Raw genomic sequence first — 27627 nt, 5'->3', positions numbered from 1 at the left:
TCTTTACACACTTTACATTTTTCAAAGAATAGATATTTTATAATAAAATATAGGTAGTTTGCAATGTTGTGCTACTTTCAAGTATATACCAAAGCAATTTAGTTATCATACATACATACATATATATATATATATTCTTTTTCAGATTCTTTTCCATTGTAAGTCATTACAAGATATTAAGTATAGTTCCCTATGATTTTATTCTTAGTTTGAGTGTTCTTTAGAATAAAGTAAATGTTATGCTATATAGGATTTTCCTTCAAATGCTAAGCTCCTGACCTAGACTCAGCTCTAGAGGACCAACACAAACACACAGGTGTCTAACATTATGTTAGTAGATTCAAGTCTAGTCTGGCACTAGATAACTTGTGAGATATTACTGTATACCTAAACAGTAATTTTTAGTGTTTATTCATTTCATGTCCCTTGGTATCATGAGCATTTAACTTTGAATCCTAGGAAGTCAATCAACTGCTCATGTCTCCATTTTCTCACCTACAATCTCTCTTACCTGTTGGGAAGAACAGATGCATAAATATATGTGCAGGCACTTAATTCAGTTTTGACACCTAATAGATTCTCAGTAAACGCAAACTTCATTGACTCCTTATGTGTATCCGGAAGATGATTTGAATTCCTGTGAAGATACATATGCCATCTTTCCTACATTAAGTAGTGGTTCCCAACCCAGGACAGCTATCCCCCCACCACCAGAGGACATTTGGCAATGTCTTCATTGTCACAACTGGGAGAGATTGTACGCCCAGCATCTACAGGGTGATCAGGAATGCTGGTATTAATATATACCAAAACGATGCACAGGACAGCTCCCCGTGACAGAATCATCCAGTTCAAAATGTCAGTCGTGCCCTGCTCTAAAGGTACCTGCCATCTAAAATATCTAAGCATGTTTCTGACCTCATATGTAGCAAAACTGAAAGCATGACCCAATAAATGTGTTACATCCTGGCATTCTCTCCTGGACTACAGTTTGAGGGAGATGCACTGTGTAGTTTTGGCCAGGCCTTTGGGATCATTTCTACCAGAAACTGGTAGAAACTGGACCCAGCACCAACTGCAGAATATGAAGACCCAGCTTGGTCTGGAGTAGCAGTCTGCTTCACGCAGCCTAGCTCAAGGCTTGCATTGCAATCCCTTCTCTTCACTGTATGGCTTTCTGCCGTCACCCAAGCTGAGACATAAGCTGTACTGTACAGGGCAAAATTACTAACAGGACATACATTGGCCACAAAAAAATGTAGCAGTCCTATAATAAATATGCCAAAGAAGAAAATGACTGAGTGTTGATGTTCTGCTGCAGGAATTAGGTGGATAGAGTACCTATTCACTTGATTTGTGTGACAAGGATGCAATATTTATGATTTATTTAAGGCAGAAATGTCCACAATCTTTTTTGATAAAGCAGGCTATACAATGAAGAAAAAGTATTTTTATGAGGGCACTTTGGAAGAACCTTGACATTTCTTTTATTTTTCTATCAGACTTTTCGAAAGTTTTTGTTTGATGCTTCCATAAATCAAGAGTTGACTTATGAAGTGCAAATTTTGCACACTCTAAAATCACAAAAACCTTCTATAAGGTAAATATAGTTGATAAATATAAACATAATATCAATATCCTCAAAATATGCATATTTAAATTACAATTTCTAAAGGTATATATCTATAAGCCTGCATGTATCAAAGAAATTATAAACTTTTACACAGAAACTGTAAATGATCTGAATATTCTATTCAATGTGTTAATGTAATAGGTCCCTACATAATTCATTTAAATATTACCAAAAATCTGTGCAAACATAAAACTCAAATATTATTGTGAAAACCTCAACATCTGTTCCAATAATTGCTTCTTATTTATGCTAAGATAAAATATTAATATAACTATAATGTTTAGTAGGGTATTTTATTATATCATTCATATTTTATCAAAGTTTAAAAATTAGGCTAAATGAAATAATTTACTTGAAGAAATGCAGCAAACTTCTTCAAATGTCTTCTAGTCAATGCACATAAGAAATACAATGGCAAAGTGTATAAAAGAGCCAATGAGACATGTTTTCAAAAAATGAATTGGATCTAACTACCAAATATACTAGGTCATGCAAACTAGGATTAACCTATTCTCAGGGCTGAAAAGAAACTGGAGTTTATAGGTCTAATGCTATAGAAAAATAAGGAAAATTAATCTGACCATTTTGATCACAATCAACTATCACCCTATCATTGTATTAAAAAAAAAACAAGCAAACAATAATAATTCTTAGCAACTCCTACAGGTTGTACAAGTCTATGGTTGATAATTAAGAGCACGGGGTCCCAGAGAAATCGGTGTGCTAATTTATCCTGGCGTTTGCTTATACAGGCCTCCCCTAGGCCTGTGAAACTCATGAGCAGAGCTTTTGCTTTCGTGAACTCCTAAGCGAAATGATACAGACTTCAGTGTCACCGACAAATCTTGAGATTTTGATCATTACTCACTCCACGGAGAACAATATGACAGGTCCCAGAAACTCAGAACTGGTAAGTTATGTGAATCCATGTCCTGGCCATTTATTCTAATTCTAGATTCCTTTTCTACACCACCTCAGTTGGTAAAGAATCTGCTTATGATGCAGGAGACCTGGGTTTGATTCCTGGGCTGGGAAGATCCCCTGGAGAAGGGAAAGGCTACCCACCCCTGTATTCTGGCCTGGAGAATTCCACGGACTAAGTCCATGGGGTCACAAAGAGCTGGACACGACTGAGCAACTTTCCCTTTCACCCTCCCTCTTCTCTTGGCTTTCTTCTAGTACACGGGCAGAGGGAGAAGGCAGGGCAGTTTCACCCTGCGTGCAGGTCCTTTTCCTGCCCGGCAGAGGTTGATGGTGTTCCCCTCTGGCTCTGCCTTTTAACGTTCAGTTCAGTTCAGTGCAGCCGCTCAGTCGTGTCCGACTCTCTGCGATCCCCTGGACTGCAGCACGCCAGGCCTCCCTGTCCATCACCAACTCTAACACCCATTTATCCCTTCTGTCACAGGGCACCTTCAGCCTCTGCACCATTTGCTCTTTATCTATACCCTCCCCAGCACACACCAGTCTCAACATCTTGACATAACCTCTGCCACAAATTTATAATTTTATACAGATTTATAAGGCTTGGCTTCAAGTAGGCTTTTTGTGTGCTTGCTTTTGGTTTTGTTTCTTTCTTTCTATTTTTTTTTTAAACTTGCAAAGAGAAAAATGCTAAGGATTTGATTACCTGCTTGAAACGAGAAGTGGGGAGAGGAGGGACAAAAGGGAGAAAACAGTTCTATGGAAAAGAAATGTGTCTGCTTGTATTTTATTTTTTCTTTAAACAAAGATATTTGGAAAATCCTCATACTGGAAGGGCAAAGAGATGTATTAAATATATGCATATAACTTTTTCACAGATTTATAATCTCTCTCAATTTTCTCGCAGACAAATCCTACTTGCTGAAAATATTCTGCAGAATTAAAATTTTTATGAAAAAAAAAATTCTAAGAAATGCAGATTCAAATTAGGAGTACTACATCTAAAACTTTGGCTATACCCTTAAATAAAAACGTTCTTTACTAAAATTAACTATCAATTCTTTAAAGGAGTCTAACTGTAGCAAATAAGACATGGATGTTTGCCTATCACCCATCCTACCCTACAATTAAAGTAACATTATCAGTACATAAAGTTTTATAGGATTTTTTAAAAAAGAATTTATACTTGAATCCTAATCCCTGAATTAACATATACACTGAATTACATGCCCCAGGGGTTCAGGGAGCTCTGAGCTTCTGAAATTTTCATAATAATGAATTACAAAAATGCTTCCTCAATATCTGTGACTTCCAGAATAAAGATTCTCTTAGTGTTCCCTGAAAATACAAACAATAGCCTTAGAGTCTTTGTAAAGCTTTACTCTAGTCACAAAATAATGGGACGTGTAGTTCCCCAAGTGTCTCAGAAGTCATCGATTCTGCCTTTCAATGAGCATCTTAATATAAATTTCATAGTTTATAAAACAAAAAGCAAAACAGTACTCTAGCTATAAAATGAGCTAACATAATGGTAGATCCTTGTTGGCCATCTCTGTAATTTTCTGCAAATGGCCTCTGGGAGCTTAGATTCACTCTTCAGTTGCAATACCATATTAAACTATATCTGTGAGCTGTTAGAACATCATTGTACTTGGTATTAAAGTAGACCTATTGGGCATTTTCTTTCATATCATAATTGCAATATAAAACTGACAGGGGATGACAATCAGACAAGTCTTAATGTAACACAAGTTCCAACCTGAATTAAGATAAAACAACTAATCCTTTTAAGTCTAGCATACTGTCTAACTGATAAGTGTAAAACACACACACACACACACACACACACAAACAAAATAATTTTAAAGCTGTTTTTAGTTTCCTTAAGTAATAAATACTATCATTTGGAAGTGGAAGAGCTAGTTTTAAGGGAAAGTGCTATTGCTAACCTTATAATGAAACCAGATATTTGAATGCATGTTTGAATTTCGTGGAACTGAATGATGTGTTTGTTTGCTTTTTGAAAACTGCTACTTGTTGCCATCCATGCCATGAATCTCTCTTTACAGGTGACAGTTGCCTTGGGGATTGTTTCTGATAAATAAGAATAGTGCAGACTTTGGAGGCTAGATGCTGGATTTTCATCATTTCTTCTACAATAAGTGAAATTATATGTAATGATTTGTAATTTTGCTAATGGGCATGCAGGTGTACAAAGAAAATCCAGTTTTACTTTGGTTTGGCTTTCTATCATTTCTTTGTTGTCAACCTGTGGAGTAGAAAAGGCACCGCAGTCCCACCTACTATATTTAGAACAATCCAGCAAATTCATTTGAATCCAGAAACTTGAATTTTCTTTAGGTACATTCATCTGTCTTGAATAAATCAATCAACCACTGTACCTCTTCCCTCTGCTGGCTCTAAGATACATTTTGAGTTCTGGCCATAATGTTTACATGTCAGGAAATAGGGTGGGGGATCCAAATGATTTTCTCTGAATCATTCTGGCCTCCACTGAACGGTGGCTCTTCTGTTCCCCTGTACAGTTGACCACCAAGCTGTGAGTGAGTCCCGTGGCTCATGGACGTGGTGATGCCACCTTAAAGCATGTCGTTCTAAAAACGTGTTCCAAAAAAAAAAAAAAATGTGTTCCACCATATTCCAACCTAGGTCTCTGCTGGCTTACTGAAAGCCCTTTTCCAAGACAAAGAGAAGATTCCTTTTTTTAAAAAAAAATTATTTTACCTTAGCATTTCATTAAAAAAAAAATTGGAAAAAGAAATATTTGACTGTGCTTCACAGCATGTGGCATCTTAGTTCCTGGACAAGGGATTGAACTCATGCCTCCTGCAGTGGGAGTGTGGAGTCTAAACCGCTGGAGCACCAGGGAAGTCCCAAAGAGGACAATTCTTAATGCCTATATACATACTCGAAAGCTAGGAGGGAGTGAGGACTACCTCACGCTTATCTTTCTGAACACTGGCATCTCATGCAATATTTCTCAAATGCCAAGCTGAACATGGCCACATGCCAGTCTTATCCCAAGGGTCTGCAGCTTTCTTCAACTTCTCAATGATCATGTCACTGGTTATTCCCTCCTGCCGTTTTAAAGATCCACTTTCATGTGTTCCCCATCCCAATGGCTGATTCATGTCAATGTATGGCAAAAACCACTACAATATAAAAAGTAAAAAAATAAAAAGGGCTATTGACAGGTAGGAGGTGGTAGAAATGGGTGAAGGTGGTCAAAAGGTACAAACTTTCAGTTACTAGATAAATAAGTTCTGGGGATGTAATGTAGCACATGGTGACTATAGTTAATAATACTGTATTATATACTTGAAAGTTGCTAAGTGACTGGAGATTAATCTCATCACAAGAAAAAAAACTGTAACTTTATGAAGTTACAGATGTTCACTAAACTTGTGTTGATCAGCTCACAATATATACATATAAAATCATTGTGTTGTATACCTTAAACTCATAAATGTTGTATGTCAAGTATGTCTCAATAAAGGTGGAAAAAAGTGCAAAAATAATTATCTCAGAATAAAAAATAAAGGAAACATCCTTAAAAAAAAGAAAAAAGATCCATTTTCTCCAACTGGGGTTTTCTGTAGGAAAAATATAAAGACACAAATACCTAACCTTTACCACATATTTGAATACATTACTCTCCTTTCTAATGTCCACTGGGGTTTCGTGGCCAGCTCTCCTACACTCTTGAATAATAAAACTTTTCAACAGAACTTTTCCTCTCTTAGATGATATTCACTCTCCTTTCTTGAGAGCTAATGGCAGGTAAGAAAGAGAGAAAGATAAACTGATTTACAGATAAGAGAATGTAAATGGGGAGTATTTATTACTTCTGTTTTACATAGATCAATTTTCTTTTTCTATGTCTATAAATAAATGCCAATAAATAGACTTTTAAATAGTATGTCATTACACTTTATTTTAATATTATAAAAATAATTGTCTATTAAAAATCTCATCAATCAAGTTAATAAATATGAGAAGGAAAACAGACATAATAATCATGAATAATCCAGGCAAGTGGATAACAAATTGAATAATTTAAGAGAAACACTGGGATGTTAACAATGTAGAGTGCCTAATACCTACTTATACTAATGCACAGCATTATATCATTCTTCTGAATATTCACTATTAACAGTTTCAAAGAAACTGTTTAAAAAGAGCTTAAAAAGTCAGGGAAACTTAAAGTCAATACACTGTATCTTATGACATCTCTCTGTTGTATCTTACAGCAAAATGATTTCTCTTTATTGACCTTTAATGAAAGTAAAATAGCACTTTATTCTTATAAGACTCTCATCAGTGTACATATTAACATAGATTTGTTATATACATTTGTGAAATATATGTTTTAAGATAACCTCTAGTAAAACTAAAACTTTTGTTTGTACAATATTTGTTAGGATATTTGCCTTACGAATGATAACAGAAGTAAGCATAATCTGAATATGTCCTATACTGAACAAAAGTGAGAAAGATAAAACTAACAAGAAAGTATTATAAGCATAAATTGTTAAGTACAGAAACTGAAGCCAAACCAAATAATTACAGGATGTTAGTAAGTAGCCTGATCCTTTTCTATTAAAAGGGTAGTATCTCAGATTGGAACAAAAAGGGCTGTGGTACATAGTGAATATTGCCCTCAGCTCTCTAAGTTCAGAGATGAACAGTTCCAGCAAGGTACCCCAGTGAAAGGAAAGTTAGCTACAGACAGATTACAAGCATAAGATAAATTAAGACCCTATCACCAGACTTCACTTCAAAATCCTGCTTTGTATAGAATGACTTGAATAATTGGGGTGTGTGTGTGTGTTTAAGTTGTAAGGTTAATTGCCTAAATGCTTCATTTTCTTTGAGTGTGGAGACCTACCTACTGATTCATCAGACTAATTATATACTCCATTATGTTAATTCATATCAGCTACTATTTACGGAAATACATATAATCTTCTAGGCATGGTATTGGCCTACATATATTAAAATAATCAATCCTCACAACAAAAACCATAGATTTTTAAATTATTTCACAAATGAAGGAGTTATGGTTCAGACTAAAAACGTAACTAGCTCAGATTCACTTGGGTAGTAAGTGGCAGCAAAGAATAACAAGCAACGTCTATCAGAGTTTAAATTTGCTTTCTTCTAACTAACCTATACATAAAAAATTTACTGATTCTGTCTTTACGAATTTTTACTGAAAATGTGAGCGTGGTTAAGCACAATATAAAGGCCAGTTAGCTATAACAAAATCTCCCTCTCTTATCTATTATATTGCCAAATATATACTCTTCTATGATATATAATCCAATGACATTGGCCTAAGGTGTGGCTTTTTAGAGGGATCTATGACTAAATAGCAGCAACGTATTGAGTAACATAGTTTGGATTGTTGCTCAGTCAATATTTACACCTCCCTTGTCCCCACATGCAGATGGACATTTCTCCATCTCACTAACATTGAGTTTGGCCGAAGAATTCACAGTGACCAAGGGTTATTTGCAGCTGTGATATGAACGGAAGCCTGAAATGTGCTCTTCAGCTGCACTTGGTGACTTGTATTCCTGCTCTTCCATGAGAAGACCAAGTCTTGGGTAACTACTGGTCTAAGAATAAGAGTTACAATGCCTTAAACAATCCCCAAATCTGTGACTTAATACAATCAAAGGTATTTTTTTCATATACTATTAATACATGAACAATGCAGGTTGGTGGGGAGCTTTACTTAATGCTCTAATTTAGGGTCACAAGATGATAGAATGTTTGCATTCTAATGTGTCATCATCTGTACATATGACCTTCTATTATGGGGGAAGGAAAAAGGATGGTTGGTACTGGCTCTTTTTTTTTTTTGCTTTCAGCTGGTCCGGACTCGATAATGCACTGTCTATTCATCTTAATTAATAATTATGACTCCACATACATGAAAAGGGAGCTTGATTTTGGGGGAGACAGATGGAATACCGGGCGTGCATCTCTCTTTCTACATGGGCTGGCATTGCATCTATCCGGTATGATTTAAGAGGACATCAGGAATTCTCAGATTTAGAAAAATTGCCCTGCAGGCTAATTATTTATGTTCAAATGTCCATTATTAGAGGTTTATTCCAGTAGATTAAGACAGTATTTCTCATTAACATAATTATGTAGTTATACAGTAAATGCTGGATACTTTGAATCATTATTCATATTAACAGCCTGGTATGAATAAAGGGATTAAGGTATATTTTTAATGGGTGAACTTAGTAAAATATAACTTGGTAGCATGAAAATCTAGATTGAACTCAGTGAAGTCAGGCTCCAGTTCCACGTGTTAGTGAGGGATTCTGTGCAGCTCAGGCAAGGATAACAGAACTAGGCTTCTCAGAGTGCTAGAGACATCATAAGAACGAGTATGATAAAACAAAACTTCCTAGGTGACTTACCCTAAAAATAATAACTAAATAAATCATGAGAATGTTTGGTGTTCTTCAAATATGTTAAACTTTGTGCCTCCTGAGCTTATGGTAAGTTTCCACTCTCTAACCCATTTATTGCTGGACAGAGGCGTGTAGGTTAGCCAGGGCTGATTTGTGGGCATGTGATCTGTGCATCTCACAGGGCCCTGGTTAGAATGTGCCCATGCTTGATTTAATTTTCTGATGTCACCATTTTTAAAGTCCTACAATTGTTTGAATAAGAGATACAACATTTTTAAATTACACATTATGAAGCCCCATAATCTATGTAGCTGGTTCTATAACTAGTTCTGGGCAAGTAATTATGAATGGAAGTGATGTGTATCACTCCTGGGCTGGTGCAGTTACAGTCAGGGCCGAGTCCTGTCCAGTTTTCTTTTCCTGCAAAACATGATCCAGGTTTTTCTGTTAACCTGGGCCCACGAGTGAGTTTCATTTTGAGCAGAGGTGCCATGTGAAAATATGGTCACGTCACATGAATGAAAAATAAGCTTGCAGTAGGTTGCAAATGTTGATGCTAAGGATAGAATAAGCTAGTTACACAGCTAGAAATGCCACAAGGGGAAGACAGAGGGACTTCAGGAGATCACCATAAGCTAGACACCAGCTAGAAACTCTCCAGAACATCTGGCAGCTAAACAACAATCAGAATGTTTTGAAACTAAGCAGACTTACTTAGGACCCTGCCACAGAAAAATGCATACAAGATCTGCATTTGGCCTTGGGAGGGCTTTAAGATAATGGACCCTGAAAAACTGCATCCCTGAGGGTAGCCAAGGTAGGAATACAGGTGAAAAAAGGAAGAAAGTAGGGGGAAGGAGACATTATGCTGAAACTTGAGATGAACTGCACATTTTAATACGTGTTACCCCCCTTCCAACACGTGTGTGCCCAGTTGCAAGGACTGTAGCCTGCCAGGCTCCTCTGTCCATGGGATTTCCCAGGCAAGAATCCTGGAGTGGGCTGCCATTTCCTCCTCCAGGGGATCTCCCCGACCCAGGGATCCAACCCGAGCCTCCTGCATTGGCAGGTGGATTATTTACCACCGAGCCACTGAAGAAGCCCCTCTGCTAATATACTACATGATTTCAATAGCACCATGACAGTCCCTTTATAGACCATACGGGGTCAGAGGGGGAACTGAAGATGCAAGCCAGAGCATCTACCCAAGATCGAGGAGGAAGCCGGTCTTCTCCCTTCCCCATTCCTTCTTCCATTATAAAAACGTGCCGCTCCGTCCTTGGAGCTGCACTCCATGGCCGGCCTGCCTGCTTGTATCGCTCACATGCGTCCTGTGCTTACAACCTCACTCTTGACGCATCACTCTGCCTCACACTGAATTCTTTCTGCGCCGAGATAAAAGGACCCGAGCTTCAGGAAGTCCTGGCACGACGCCAGCAGCGTTACTAAAAGGCAGTGGTTTCAAGTCTCCTCCTGTGCAACGGGCTGTGGGTTCAAGTCCCAGGCTGGGGTGTGGCTGGGTTCCAGCGAGCCGTCAAAGAGTGTGGTTTCACGGACATAATCCTCCGTGTTCCGCGTATGTTTGCCCCTTAGGTTCGAGCTTTGACAGCTCCTCACTTCAAGAGAGGAGCCTGTTTTTCTCCTCCCTTAATCTTGGCTTTCTCGTAACTTGCTTTGGGAAATAAGTTGTGGCGGCCATGATGCTGTAGCTGAGCTGAGCCCAGTCCTTGGGAGACCTTCCACACTTTCTCTCTCTCTCTCAGAGTTCTGCCAGCTGCCATGTAGACCCGCGGGGGTTAGCTTGTTGGAGGATGAGAAATCATGAGAGGCAGAACTGAAGCATCCCGGCTGGGACTGCAGGATGCGTGAAAGCATGTGTGAGAGCCCAGCCATGAGCATGAAGACTGCCGGCAGATGGCCCTCAGCGGAGCAGAGAGGCGTGAACCGTCTCCTCTGAGAGTGGTTTCCTCTGCAGAAGAACTGCTCAGGGGACCAATTAGCGTTGAGCCATTGGCTTTTTGTGTTATTTTATTAGGCAACAATAGCGGAAACAGATTCGAGTATCACAGAATATGGACTGAAAAGCTTTTTTGAAGCATGTACTCTGAGCAGCAGATACTGTTCTAACCTCTCTACATATTATCACATTTGAGTCTGGTAACAAATACTTTGTTCTATTATTATTCTCATTTTACTGACAGGATAAACAGCCTTTATTAAGGGATCAGAAACAATCCACTCAGGGGTTGCAATATGGAGTTCAAGGCATGCAATTTCACATTGGGACTGTTTTTGTGATCACACACTTATTTTGCTCAAGATCACAAAAATTGCTAACAGGAGATCTCTTTCTGTGACAACACAGATTACTGGACATCAACATGAATATTTCTTTTTAGCTAATATTAGCGAATGGGGAATTATATGTTATAATCACTGCTCTTGGCTTTTGACCTTAAATTGGTTAAAACATATTATAGCAAAATTCAGAATATTTCTCAACATTTATTGCTACTGACACTTTTTACTGATAGGCTATTAAGCCAAACATAGTTTGATATTTCTAGGAAACATTGTATTCACTTTCTGTATCTACTATTTTTAAATGAACCACTGAATTCCTAACTGAAAAGAGAAATTCTGTGGCAAAATATCTAAGCAGAACTTCTGAAACTCTGGTTATTCTTTTGTTTCAGAGATGCCTGGAAAATTGCAGCATAGATTATAGTGAGAAGATTTAGTACTAGGGTTTTTAATATTCCATTTCGCCATATTTTCAGGCTGTAGTTTTACAAAAATAGTAGTTCATGTCGATCTAGATTGCTCTGGTAATTGAAAAAGAAAGAAAACTGCAACTTAATTTGTTTCCCCAATGGCTGTATAAAAGCAGACATTCCATAATGATGTTAACCGCAGGAGGTCATGGTGAAAGATAGCCCACTGGTATTTCGATTACCATAATTAGTTCGTACAGGCATCACTGATTAATGGTTATTATTGTATATTCACTCACAACTTCATTGAACTCCATTAGGAAAGTTTATAGCACAGTTACATCATTATAAGTAACACGAACAGCCAGAAAACCCTGAAGAAAACATAGTTAAATGGTGGGTTAAATAGTTTATTTAAATGGAAGAAATGGTTTAATATTAATTAGAGAAATGAGCATTTTTAACTGCTCAAGCCTGGACTTTCTGCCACATGCATACAAGTTGAGGCCACTTTTGCAACAAAATCAATAGGAGGTCAATTTCCATCTCCTGTCCATTCAAAAGACTGAGGGAAAAAAATGTACTATTTTCACCAAAGTCATCAAACTATAGATTGGCATCTTAGCCATCTTCTATGGAAATTATTGATTCCAGTGGCATTACAGCTGTTATTTTTCTTCTAAGTAAGTAGCCAGCTGTTACTTTTACTGATATTAAGTTATCTGTCAAACACTGATGTTGAACACAAAGTCAATATGTCTCCCAGTCAAATTTGCAAAGCCTCTGACATTGAAGAAATTTACCTCAACATAATATATGAAACAGTTATGAAATTTTCATAATATATGAAAATCTGACAGCTAACATCATACTCAATGATGAAATACAAAGACTTTCCTAGTCAGAAACAAGACAAGGATGCTCATTTCCACCACTTCTGTTCAACATAGTACTGGAAGTTCTAGCCAGAGCAATAAGTCAAGAAAAAGAAGTAAAAGGCATACCCATCGGAATGGAAGAAGTCAAATTCAGTTCAGTTCAGTCACTCAGTCGTGTCTGACTCTTTGCGACCCCATGAATCGCAGCATGCCAGGCCTCCCTGTCCATCACCAACTCCCGGAGTTTACTCAAACTCACGCCCATCAGGTCAGTGATGCCATCCAGCCGTCTCATCCTCTGTCGTCCCCTTCTCCTCCTACCCCCAATCCCTCCCAGCATCAGGGTCTTTTCCAATGAGTCAACTCTTTGCATGAGGTGGCCAAAGTACTGGAGTTTCAGCTTCAGCATCAGTCCTTCCAATGAACACCCAGGGCTGATGTCCTTTAGGATGGACTGGTTGGATCTCCTTTAGTCCAAGGGACTCTTAAGAGTCTTCTCCAACACCACAGTTCAAAAGCATCAATTCTTCAGCACTCAGCTTTCTTCACAATCCAACTCACATCCATACATGACCACTGGAAAAACCATAGTCTAGAAGTCAAATGATCTCTTTGCAAATTACATGATCTCAAAAAAAACTTTAAGAATTTAACAAAGTTAGAACTAATAAACTAGCTTGGTAAAGTTATAGATACAAAGTCAATATATAAGAATCTGTTGCATTTCTATATACTAACAATGAGCTATATAAAAAACAAAAAAATAAAAATTTAAGTCCTATTTACAACAGCACCAAAAGAATAAAACACTTAGAAATAATCTTATCCAAGGAGGGGAAACATTTATATACCCAAAACTATAAAACACTCATAAAATAAAATAGTTTTTCTTAGATTTTAAAGAAAATTTAAGGAGATTTGAGATGTATTTTGTCATATATCATTAAGTAGGTGAGTATTAAGAACACTCAAACTAGTCCATCCTAAAGGAACTCAGTCCTGAATGGTCATTGGAAGGACCGATGCTGAAGCTGAAGCTCCAATACTTTGGCCACTTGCTGCCAAGAACTGACTCATTGGAAAAGACCCTGATGCTGGGAAAGATTGCAGGCAGGAGAAGGGGATGACAGAGGATGAGATGGTTAGATGGCATCACCGACTCAATGGACATAAGTTTGAGTAAACTCTGGGAGTTGGGGATGGACAGGGAGGCCTGGCGTGCTGCAGTCCATGGGGTCACAAAGAGTCAAGACACGACTGAGTGACTGAAATGAACTGAACCCCTCTACCATAGAATTTTTTTCCCAAATTTTGAAATTTTTTAGGCTACTGTTTGCAATTTTAAAATTTGTTTTCAGATTCCAGGCAAGTTTCTTTAGCCTTTATTTCTGTATCATTGCTTTTTTATGCCAGTTATAGTAACTCTATCTGCCTGCCACTGAGCATGTGATGTGTTTCTGATTCTGTGCTTGGCACCTTCTAGATTATCCTTAACTCTCACAATCAGACTTCAGGCTAAATATTTTCTTACTATATCAAGCAACTTCAAAAAGTTTCAGTTCAGTTCAGTTCCGTTGCTCAGTTGTGTCTGGCTGTTTGCGACCCCATGAACCGCAGCACGCCAGGCCTCCCTGTCCATCACCAACTCCCGGAGTTTACTCAAACCCATGTCCATTGGGTTGGTGATGCCATCCAGCCATCTCATCCTCTGTCGTCCCCTTCTCCTCCTGCCCCCAATCCCTCCCAGCATCAGGGTCTTTTCCAATGAGTCAACTCTTCACATGAGGTGTCCATCAAAAAGTTTATTTATAATCAAATTATCTTACAGGATATTATTCTATTCCATTACAACTATTTGAAAACGCACTTTTATTTATGACAACTAAACCCTGGGATCAAACTAGTAAAGTTGATAATACCTATTTACTGAACGTCTCCATAGTATGTCAGAACATTCATAACAGGGAAAAGATCAAGATGCAAATAGTAATATAATAGGAATTATAATTTTGGTGCTTCTTATTTTACCAGTTATATGGGAGTGAATAGATAAGACAGTATTTTATATTTATTTCTACCCAAAAGCTGGAGAAGGGCATGGCAACCCACTCCAGTAGTCTTGCCTGGAGAATCCCATGGACAGAGGAACCTGGTGGGCTACAGTCCATGGGGTCGCAAAGAGTCAGACACGACTGAGTGACTTAGCATAGCATAGCATAATCTACCCAAAAGATAGTTCTTCCCTTCTTCCTTCCTTATTAATAAAATCAGAATCTGATTTTGTCCAACTCTTTACTTCAAAACGACAATAACCCTGTTCAAAATTTACGAACAAATGTGCTTTAGTGAAAACGAATCTTGGAAATGCCAGACCTCTCATATAGGATTAATCTAGGACGTGACACTGTTCTGTTCAGTGGAATGTTAAGGAACATCAGTTCTGAGGCTTCTTGGAAGGGATTTTTTATTTTTAATATAATTAAATTGGAATAGACTGCATCTTAAGCCCCCCTGTACATGATTCTATCATTCTATAACAAGGGAACAATAGCACTATTGTATGATAACAGGATAACTGGAAAAGGGACAAGACCCATGCACTCTGAGGATGGCATAAAGAAAAAGGGGCATGTCCAAAGTTTCCAGTGGTTTTTCTGAACTGCTGAAATAATCACTTGCAAAGTTATGCTATCTTAGTCTTTCTCAGTATATGACATTAAAATTTTAATTAAACTTACTTTGAATTAAACGTTTTGCTACCAGTAGCTAATTTACATCCTATTTGTTACAGTATTCAAGTGCATGGAGACTACAGTGAAAGAAGTTCAGTTCAGTTCAGTTCAGTGGCTCAGTCGTGTCTAACTCTGCGACCCCATGGATTGCAGCATGCCAGGCCTTCCTGTCCATCACCAACTCCTGGGGTTTCAAACTCATGCCCGTTGATCTATAATTTGTTGTATGTGTTCTCTTTTGGGAATTCTGAGACTAGCAGTACTTAATTTGGTTATTAAATTATTCATCATCCCATGTATTTCTCAGATTCAAATTATAATCAATGAAGAAAATAAAATACCTCAACTAGATTTCAGATTTCCCAAATATATACGATTTATTTCTAACCATACCTTGACAAATCAGATTATTTCTTTCTGAATTTTCTCTGGCTATTATCTGCAGTTTCATATCACAATCAATGAAAATTATAAAAAAATGAACAAAAATCTAAAGAATATTTTGAACTTTACTAGACATAGAAATAACTTCAGATTTCCCGATTGAGTAATATCTTTAAAGAATATAGAAGGAAAATCAATTACAAATCTAATGATAAGACAAGACCTGGAATGAGTCAAAGGAGATGAAACTGATTTGTAAATAATTTAGAAGGTGGCATGAAAGACCAGTTGTGAACAATTACTAGGCCCTTAATAACCTGGTCCTTTTTTTTAAACCTCTCCTTCCTGATCCCACACAATATCTTGCCCTGGTCTCTCCTCAAAAGTTTGCCTGAGAAACAAAATTTCTTCCCATTTTCTCACTGAAGCCAGCATTTCACTCAGCTGAGATCTTTGATACAGCACCTTCTTCCTGCAACATTCACTTCCCAGATCTCAACTGACCAATCCCTGCTCCTTTTGCACTTCTCAGTCTAAACCTCTTTCTCCTTGAAACTTTTCCTGACACACTATAATCTGTTTGTACCTTCCTATATAGGATGCACCTGCTAGCTTTTCCATTATGGGACGAATTCTATTGTATTGCACTTGACCATTTAATAGACTGTGAGCTAAAGAAGTATAAGGTCGTGTTTGACCTATTCACCATTTTATAGACAGCATCTAACACAATACCTAGTACTTAACGGAGACTTAATAAATACCTGTAGCTCAGATGAATAATTATTCTGAGTATTGATGTTGGCATTTTAGAGCTTATGGGAGGAGAAGTGATTACACATATTACAAATGGAATTCAAGGCTTTGAGAGGAAAACAAAACAAACTCAGGCTCACTGGCAGATCATTGCAATGTTTTCAGGATGTGGGATCCTACAGAGTTGCAGATTTAGTTTTATAAACACCAAAAGCTATTAATTATATTTATTTTCAGCTTTCTTCTATATAAGAGACATTATGGTAGATATTGTTTAAATAATGATGAACAAAACCCTGGCTTCTGTGCCTTCAAGGGCCTTTCAATCCATGGAATAAATGTCTGAATAATGTGTTTTCTGTAGCACTTTAAAGAAGTATTTCCTGTCATTCATCAGAGACTCTTCTTCTTCCACTGACCCATTTCTCTTTTATCAACAACTTTTTCCAAGGAGTTTAAATTTATATCCCCGTGTAGAAGGAACTAGATTATTGTGCTCATCTCTACATGGCCTACCTATCAGTTATGCTTTGGCAAAACTACATGTGTTCCATCTTGAATTGTTGACTTTGCAACAGCTTTAAAAAGAGATCATAAAAGTGGAGAAATGTATTGGAGCCTTAATTAATGGGTGGTTCTTAGAGCAATGTCAAGATGATCAAACGTTCATAATAAAAAGATTGATTGAAGAGGTGAAACAAAAATGTAATTTAACCTCTCTTGGCACAACAAACATGCTGAATGTGCTTATGAAACTAACCTTGACCCAAGTGCTTGACATGTTTGATTACAGTGAATGTATCAGGCCTCTATACTTTATTGGTAAATAAATGCTATGTAAGGTTAACCTGAGTTAGAACTTCACAGATTAACTGCCATTTATACTATGAATACCAATTTTCAGCACAACTGAAGCAGCACAATAATGAATCATGGCTAATACAGGGGAAAGAATAAGAAATATTTCCACATTATGAACCACAGTCCATTTTCTTGCTAGTGAAGCTTAAATCCTGCATTCATATTCAATATAGAGACTCAGCTCTTCATGTGCAGAATATTTTTGGGAAAACAGATCCTTCAACTGGGAACACATTAAGCAAAAACCCAAACAAACAAAAGATTCATGTTTCAAAAATTGGACAACAAATCTAGTTTTTCTGTTTTATTGTAACTAAATCCCTTTAGAAAATCTATTACAAAGACCATTTGTAATAGTAGAAATATATATAATTAATTATTTTACTGTACTAACCAAATTCCTGTCATTAATAACAATGTTTAAGACTTTGTATTTTCAATAGCAATGTTTTTCTTGAAAATATTCATTGTTATCTATATGTATAGCCTAAAAACTAAGTAGCTTCAGTTGTGTCCAACTCCTTGCAACCCCATGGACTATAACCCTCCAGGCTCCTCTGTCCATCAGTTTCTCCAGGCAAGAATACTGGAGTGGATAGCCATGCCCTCCTCCAGGGGATCTTTCTGACCCAGGAATCGAACCCATGTCTCTTATGCTTCCTGTACTGGCAGGCGGGTTCTTTACCACCAGGGCCACCTGGGAAGCCCATCTTTATGTACATCTGTATGTATATAGTTTATTCATTCATACATGCACAAATTTATTTTCCCCCATGGTTTAGGATTTTATTACCCTGACTCAGAATGTCTAGTAATTTGAGATCAAACATCATTTTCTATTAATCTTTTTAGAGATTTCCAAGAGAAAAAAAATAGCCAAGTGCAAAAGATCCACAGGTGATTTAGGTATTAGTGTTTATAGGTTAGGGCTTTAACTGAAATTACCATGCTTACAGAAAGGAAAAAAAAACTTACAAGGAAAAAGGCTCAAATGATTGGGAAACATTAGATTGTAATATGAAGAGTTCTTGAGAGAACCTGGTATACCCTCTGGAATTTATGGTTGTACTTCAGTACAGACTAACTGAGCAAAGACGTGGATGGTTTTCTTTTGGTTGGTGAATTATGAATGCAGAAGCATGGGTGGTGAGGTCCGCGAGTGTGGGCACATCACCCAGGCCACAGTGGAGCACCTTTTACTCCCCTATTAGGTTTTAGTAAGAACGGGTGGCTTGCCAAGTGTATGCCATTGTAGACAGCTGAACTCAAGCTGTCTGTAGGCAAACTGTCCCTGTTAAAGAGTGTTTGTTTTCGTATGAAATTTCAGGAGCGGTAACTACTGCACATAAAAGAAAGTTTAGTATGCATGTATACAGTTTGCATCAGGAAAGCATAAAGAATTATTAAAGGATTTTTTTTTTTCCTGAGTAGTAAGTCACAACAATGGGCTTAAAATAGTAAATCATGCTGTCTACAAGGAGATCAAACCAGTCAGTCCTAAAGGAAATAAACCCTCAATAGTCATTGGAAGGTCTGCTGCTGAAGCCGAAGCTCCAATACTTTGGTCACATGATGTGAAGAGCCAACTCACTGGAAAAGACCCAAAAGATGGAAGGCAAAAGGAGAAGGGGGTGGCAGAGGATGAGATGGTTAGATAGCATCACTGACTCAATGCACATGAATTTGAGCAGATTCCAGGGGACAGTGGGGGACAGAGGAGCCTAGTATGTGACAAGCCATAAAGAGTCGCAAAGATTAAGACATGGCTTAGTGACAGAACAACAGTGAAACCGAGCAGTCAGTCAGGCTTCTTGCTCCATCCATAAAACACAGGCAGAGTAGATTTAGCATAATTCTTAAGAGCTTAAGGATTTTTTTGGGAATGATAAATGGTAAATAAACACAGACTTCAAGTCATCAGTTGCATTGAAAGTGAAAGTGAAGTCACTCAGTCGTGTCCAACTCTTTGCAACCCCATGGATTGTAGCCCATGGAATTGTCCAGGCAAGAGTACTGGAGTGGGTTGCCATTTTCTTCTCCAGGGGATCTTCCTGACCTGGGGGTCAAACCGAGGTCTCCTGCCTTGCAGCCAGGGGCTTTACCTCTGAGCCACCAGTTGCATTAGCCCCTATCAAGAGAGTTTCCTTATCTGTTGAGGCTTGGAAGCCAGGCAGTGACTTCTCCCCAGCTGTGAAAGTCCTAGATAGCATCTTCTTCAATAGAAGGCTGTTTCATTACACTGGATTGTCTGTTTTTTCTTTTTTCTTTTTTAGCATAGTCACCTTCATTATCTTAGCTATACTTGTACATCAGTCCTTGCTGCTTCACCTGGCACTTTTATGTTATGAAGACGGCTTCTTTCCTTAAACCTCACAAACCTATCTCCACCAGCGTCGAACTTTTCTTCTGCAGTTTCCTCACCTCTCTCTGCCTTGATGGCATTCAAGACAGTTAGGGCCTTGATCTGGACTAGGCTGAGGTTTAAGGAAATACTGTGGTTGACTTGCTCTTTTGCCTAGACCACTAAAACTTTCTCATTATCATTAATAATTAATAATTATTAATAGCAATAATTAATAAAGCAATAATTAATAATTACTTTCTTATCATTCCTGTGTTCACCAGAGATGACACTTTTAATTTCCTTCAAGGACATTTCCTTTGCACCCATTACTTGGCTGGCTCAAGAGGCCTAGCTTTTGGCCCTTCTTGGTTTTTGACATACCTTCCTCACTAAGCTTAATCATGTCTAGCTTTTGTTTTAGACTAAGAGATGTGCAACTATTGCTTTCACTTACAGACTGCAGTAAGGTTAATTCATTGGCCTAATTTCAATATTGTTACATTTCAGGGAATAGGGAGGCCTGAGGATAGGCAGAGAGACAGGAGAAGGGCCAGTCAGAGAGGCGACTGGAACACAGCATTCATAGATGAAGTTGACCACCTTATCTGGATGAGCTTCACGGCCTCTCAAAACAACTACAACAGTGATACCAAAGATCACTGATCATAGATCACCATAACAAATATAGTAAAATCTAATATTTTTGAAATATTGTGACAGTTGACTAAATAGTGTGACAAATGCCAAAATGACATAGGAAGTGAGTACATGCTTTTGGAAAAATCACAGCTACATCCTTGCTTATTGTAGGATAAAACGCACAAACCTTCAATGTGTAAAACAAAGCAATCTCTGAAGAACAGCGATGTGAAGCAAAATAAAACAGGCATGCTTACACCTGTACTCCATGACATGCTTTTCACAGCAATAATTTTATGAAACTGATATTTTAACATTAGAAATGGCAGAGTTCTACTATACATTTCATGAAAACGTTAGGGAAATAACACCCACCCTCTTATACACAGCACACAATTACTGAAAATCATCTGCTGCTCAGTATTCTCACTATTTTTAAAGAGAGAGGAAAAAGGACAGTATGCCATTTTGCATAACTAGAGAATTTAATAATTATAATAATAATAAAATTCTCATATAAAGAATAAAATTAGCTGCACTTGCAAAAGGAGTGTAGAACACATTAAAATTTGCTGCAGTAAGTGCTTCTTCCTTTTAATGAGCTGAAACATATTCTCTGTACAACGGGGTACATTCCTATCAGGACAGGAAAGGACCATTAAAGCTGAAGAGACCAGAATATAGCAAAGTCATGAATAATATTAAACACTTAATAATGTCTTTATGCATATAGTGATTCTTCCTGACATTATCAGTAGATTTTAATGAAATGTAGGTAATTAACATAGCTGTAATTATTATTCTTATTTTTAAGTGAGAGTGCCCTTATTTATGGAGAAGGCAATGGCACCCCTCTCCAGTACTCTTGCCTGGGAAATCCCATGGACAGAGGAGCCTGGTAGGCTGCAGTTCATGGGGTTGCAAAGAGTTGGACACGACTGAGAGACTTCACTTTCACTTTTCACTTTCATGCATTGGAGAAGGCAATGGCAACCCACTCAAGTGTTCTTGCCTGGAGAATCCCAGGGATGGCGGAGCCTGTTGGGCTGCCATCTATCGGGTCACACAGAGCCGGACACGACTGAAATGACTTAGCAGCAGCAGCAGCAGCAGCAGAGATAACCTTAGCACTCAAGCTTTGCCAAGACTAGCTTCTGCCTCACCTGGAACTCCAAGTGAAACTGAAAGTTGCTCAGTCTTGTCCGATTCTTTGCGACCCCATGGACTGTATAGACTATAGAATTCTCCAGGCCAGGATACTGGAGTATCCAGGATACAGGATACTTCTCCAGAGGATCTTCCCAACCTAGGGATCGAACCCAGATCTCCCGTATTGCTGGATTCTTTACCAGCTGAGCCACCGAGAAAGCCCAAGAATACTGGAATGGTTAGCCTATCCCTTCTCCAGGGGATCTTCCTGACCCAGGAATCGAACTGGGGTCTCCTGCATTGCAGGCAGATTCTTTACCAACTGAGCTATCAGGGAAGCCCTATTGTAATGTAAACTTCCCACCTTAACCTTTAAAATCCCTTTTTATTCCCTAGTGGGGATACTATTTGGGTTATTACCCAAAGATTTTATGTGTCCTGAATTGCAATTCTCTGATTCTGAATAAAGGCTTTTTGCTTGACTATTGTCACCTAAGTTTATTTAGGTTGACAAATGAATTGATAATGGAGGCTAATGCATTGTCTTAACTTTTGAAATTGGCAATCTTAGTAGTGGTGAAATAATTTTTTTATTTGTTTTTCTTTCTCATGCAAATAGAGAGCTCAGTTGACTGAAAGTAAAAACTGAAATTGTTTATATCCTGTGAATTACTTATAAAAAGGTCAGGAGACAAATATAACTTCTAATTTAGCAAATTACATTCTAAATACCAGCTTCTTTATAAGCAAACTAATCAAGTTTTTGAAGACAAACCTCTAAATCCCCCCAAAATGTGTTGAGAAGTCATCTAATAAAATTTGAGAAGACAAAAATCTCTGAACAACATAGATCCTAGGTCACCAAGAATTAGAACTGTAGATGAATCTCTTATAATGAAGGAGCAGCTGCATCCAAGTGGTTACAGATCAGCTTCTTTAAGGTTTTCTCTCTGATTGCTGCTGTTATTGGTAAACTCGCAGGAGCTTCACCTTCCCTTTTAACACTATAGACCAAGAAAAATAGACATTTCCTTTGGTAGTCAGTCCCACATAGAACTGGAGATAGGTTAAGACTTAGAGAGTCAGGGAGTAAGAGAAGGAACATGAGTTACAGTACAAAAATCTGAATAGCCTGGATTAGAAGGGGTGTTTTAGGGTTTTTCAGAGTTTGAGAAAGTACAATAAACTTAATATTTATGTTCCCCTAAATTTCACATGGTGGAAATCCTATTTCTAATATGATGGTATTTGGAAGTAGGCTGTCTGGAAGGTAGTTAGGTCATGAAGGTGGAGACCTTGTGAACAGGATTGAAGTGAAGTGAAGTCACCCAGTCGTGTCCGACTTTTTGCGACCCCATAGACTGCAGCCTACCAAGCTCCTCCGTCCATAGGATTTTCCAGGCAAGAGCACTGGAGTGGGTTGCTGTTTCCTTCTCCAGGGGATCTTCCCAACCCAGGAATCGAACCTGGGTCTCTCGCATTGTAGACAGACGCTTTACCGTCTGAGCCACCAGGGAAGTCTGATTAGTGCACTTGTAAGAAAAGGCCAGAGAGTTAAGAGACACCTCGCTCTCTCTCTGCCCAGTGCAGATACAGTGAAAAGTTGGTTATCTTTAAACCAGGAATCAGGCCCTCACCAGGCATTGGCTCTGCCAGAACTTTGATCGTGGACTTTCCAGCCTCCAGAGCTGTGAGAAATAAATATTTGTTTTTAAGTCCCCAGGTAATGCAGATTTCTTACAGTAGCACAAGAAGTCTAAAACTAAGACAGAAATGTCTAAAACACCACCAACATTTTAGGTTTCCAATATGTTAATAATGGAACAATCCAAAAAAAATGATAAAAGTTGAATTATAAAGAATGTCTTTATAAATGTGAAAGGATTTATACTTTTAACACATTGATATGATGACTTTCTATATAGTATCTTTAGTTATGTCATGAATAACCTAAATTTTAATTTTCTTGGAAATATGAGTCTTGGGGACATATGACCTTTTCCCCTGTCTTGGGGAGGTCCTGGATTATTGCACAGAATCTCTGTCACATTGTGATCAAATCTTAAATACAAAAAAAAAAAATGTTTCACTGGGTCCCTAAATGCCTTCTGCCATTAGGTAAATTATCTGTTTCATAGGAATCACATGGGAACACTTTCTTCTGTGGTCAGACTTTAAATTTTCTACTGAATCAGAGGTTCATTCCTTTTTCCTGCTTCCCTATTTCCTGCTTTCTGGCAGAGAAAATTTCAAGCAGCAAACCATTCCCTAATATCATGTATTAACCACATTTTTCTACAGCTAAAGCCTTTGACTGTGTGGATCACAACAAACTGTGTGAGATGGGAATTCCAGACCACCTTACCAGCCTCCTGAGAAACCTGTATGCAGGTCAAGAAGCAACAGTTAAAACCAGACAGGGAACAATGGATTAGTTACAAATTAGGAAAGGAGTATGTCAAGGCTGTGTATTGGCACCCTGCTTATTTAACTTATATGCAGAGTATATCATGAGAAACGCTGGGCTGGAAGAAGCACAAGCTGGAATCAAGACTGCAGGGAGAAATATCAATAACCTCAGATACGAAGATGACACCACCTTTATGGCAGAAAGTGAAGAGGAACTAAAGAGCCTCTTGATGAAAGTGAAAGAGGAGAGTGAAAAAGCTGGCTTAAAACTCAACATTCAAAAGACTAAGATCATGACATCTGGTCCCATCACTACATAACAAATAGTTGGAGAAACAATGGAAACCCTGACAGACTTTATTTTCTTGGGCTCCAAAATCACTGCAGATGATGACTGCAGTCATGGAATTTAAAGATGCTTGCTCCTTGGAAGAAAAGCTATGACAAACCTAGACAGCATATTAAAATGCAGAGACATTTTTTTGCCAACAAAGGTCTATATAGTCAAGGCTATGGTTTTTCCAGTAGTCATGTATGGATGTGAGAGTTGGACCATAAAGAAGGCTAAGAGCTAAAGAACTGATGCTTTTGAACTGTGGTGTTGGAGAAGACTCTTGAGGGTCCCTTGGACAGCAAGGAGATCCAACCAGTCCATCCTAAAGGAGATCAATCCTGAACATTCATTGGAAGGACTGATGTGGAAGCTTCAATACTTTGGCCACTGGAGGTGAAGAACCAACTCGTTGGAAAAGACCCCGATGCTGGGAAAGATAGAAAGTAAGAGGAGAAGGGGACAACAGAGGACAAGATGGTTGGATGGCATCACCGACTCAATGGACATGAGTTTGAGCAAGCTCTGGGAGATGGTGAAGGATGGGGAAGCCTGAAGTGCTGCAGTCCGCAGGGTTACAAAGAGTCAGACATGACTGAGCAACTGAGCAACAAAATTCACAGACAGACATATATAGTAACAGTAAGGTTATTCCTTTAAAAGAAGCAGGATAGCAAATGAGAACTCCTTGGTTTTTTAAAGCTAATAACTGTTAAGTGCTAATACTTTGAAGATTTGCACTCTTGGAATTTATTTTCCCCATTTTTTTTTTTTTTGGTAGAAAAATTCCCAATACTCCTATTAACAGGTATCCAATTATTGTATTAGTGCTCAAATTTGTACCTATACTGGGCTATATACTGACTTTGGGGCAAATTTCTGCCCACAAGTCCTGCTACCTAAGTTGCAATATTCACTACTTATTATTTTCCATCCTGGACCAAACGAGAGGTATTTGGGGATTAAACATATCTTTGGCTAGTAACTTATGACCTGAGTAGATACTGAATTCAGTAGTCACTGAATTAAGTATTCAGTGACCAAGGCTGGTGGCTTTGGGTCCTGAAGCTGATCTAATTTAGAGATTATTGATCTAGAATAGGGATGAACTGACTCCTGAACAATCAAAGAGGATGAGGGAGCAGGACCTATTAGCAAGGAGAGGAGCGACTGAGGAAGGAGAACCAACCAGAAGAGCCACAGACACCATCCAGGCCCTGAAAGTCAGCACAGCTTCTGACAGTTTGCTGTGTTCAATTGCATGTATTTTATCAGTGAAACACTGTTTTTGTCTTGAGGTGACTTGAATCTGGGTCAGTCCTAGCTTTTACAGAAATTTGACTAAATCACTGTCAGTTCTTAGGTTTTGCTCTGTATGCTTGACTAAAACAACATTTTGAGAATGATCTGCAGGGGCAAATCAGATGGGTCTTTTTTCCTCCCCCTCACCTTGGGGCCAGTATTACTTTGAGGATATATTTAGAAACAGTCAATTTATATTTGATATCAAGTCATTGATGATTTAGCAACTTTAACTTCAGTGAAGTGACTGAAAGATTCAGCAGCCATGGCAAGGAGATTTAAGGGTCAATGGGTGCCCAATATATTATTTTATAAAGAAGAAATGAAAAATGATGGATGTAATTGGCAAATTAATGGCCTGTCAGAAGCTATCTTATTCAGGCAGCTCTAGACCCAGACATAAGCACCTTGGGTGGAACTACACAAGGAACTCAGTGCAAACAGGTTCCAGCTTACTGTCGTCGGTAATTGACCAAGGGCGTACTGGGCGCCAGGCACTGTGCTAGGTGTTAAGTACTCACGGGAGGAAACAAACACAGAAAACCATGCTCAGTTCAGTTCAGTCGCTCAGTCGTGTCCGACTCTCTGCGACCCCATGGACTGCAGCACGCCAGGCCTCCCTGTCCATCACCAACTCCCGGAGTTTACCCAAACTCATGTCCATTGAGTCGGTGATGCCACCCAGCCATCTCATCCTCTGTCGTCCCCTTCTCCTCCTGCCCCCAATCCCTCCCAGCATCAGGGTCTTTTCCAATGAGTCAAATCTTCGCATGAGGTGGCCAAAGTATTGGAGTTTCAGCTTCAGTATCAGTCCTTCCAATGAACACTCAGGACTGATCTCCTTTAGGATGGACTGGTTGGATCTCCTTGCAGTCCAAGGGACTCTCAAGAGTCTTCTCCAACACCAAAGAATGACCACATTTTCTGTTTAGGCATTTGTTTTCACAGCAAATCCATTACAATACTTAAAATCAATACTAAGCTTCTTTTAGTTGATAAAGGTTATATTGAAATACAATGTTTTACATGGCAAAGCTACCATAGGAAATCACTTATAGTCAATAATTTATTCTCAAGAATTACTTGAATTAGGTAAGTGCATTTTAAACCAAGAAAATAGTACTATTGGTAAAATTTTAGGCATCAGGAACAGCACTGAGGAAATATTTATGGCAGAAACCTCATTGAGGCTCTACAGATCAAAAACTACAAATGAACTGAACTCTTTTTTTTTCTCTCTCTTTCTTTTTAAAATAAAATAAATTTGGATTTGTTGTAGACAGTGAAAACGTGCAGTGCCTCTGTGGAGAGTTCCAGAAAGGAAATGACATGAGGGTAATGCACCATTGGGCAAAGGGGAGGGGTGAGATGAAATAGGAATTTAGAGAAATAAGTCCTGAAAATGAATAATGCAGTGAGAAGTCAGAAGAGGAACGTTGGAAATTTGAAAGATGCTCTGACCTCATTTGATAAGACTATGATTCCATAGCCTGTTGGGTGGACCACGCTTCTCTAAATTACGTTTCTTCATAAAAATCCACATGTTGACCCTAGGGACCACTGGAGCAAAGCAAGTCCTATCGTAGAGAACTAAAAACTATGAAGTACAGTTTTCCGGTGTTTTTTACTCTCTGGTAGGTATGGGGTGTGGAGAAGGCAATGGCAACCCACTTCAGTGTTCTTGCCTGGAGAATTCCAGGGACGTGGGAGCCTGGTGGGCTGCCGATCTGTGGGGTCGTACAGGATCGGACACGACTGGAGTGACTTAGCAGCAGTAGCAGCAGCAGGTATAGGGTGAAACGGTATTTCTGAATGTGAGAAATGTAAATTCAAGAATAATATCACAATATTACCAATTGCCTTACAGTGAAATGAAACCAAGGATGGAAACTAACATTTACTTAAAAAAAAAAAAAAAGCTGCTTCTGGAAGAAATCAGGCTTTATGTATAATTTAATTGTCAGATTAGCATTTTAGGGACTAACTGGCTTTGAAACTACTTTGATTTCAGAAAGGCACCTTGTTGAACTCTTGCCTCATCTGATACAGCAAACATTAACTTAAAGAGAGTGAAAAGAATGGTGGCATTTTATGAATATGGAAAGCAATATAAATGCTG

Source organism: Dama dama, chromosome 9 (genome assembly GCF_033118175.1).
Source record: "Dama dama isolate Ldn47 chromosome 9, ASM3311817v1, whole genome shotgun sequence".
Lineage (NCBI taxonomy): Eukaryota > Metazoa > Chordata > Mammalia > Artiodactyla > Cervidae > Dama > Dama dama.
This window is presented reverse-complemented; position numbering follows the sequence as displayed.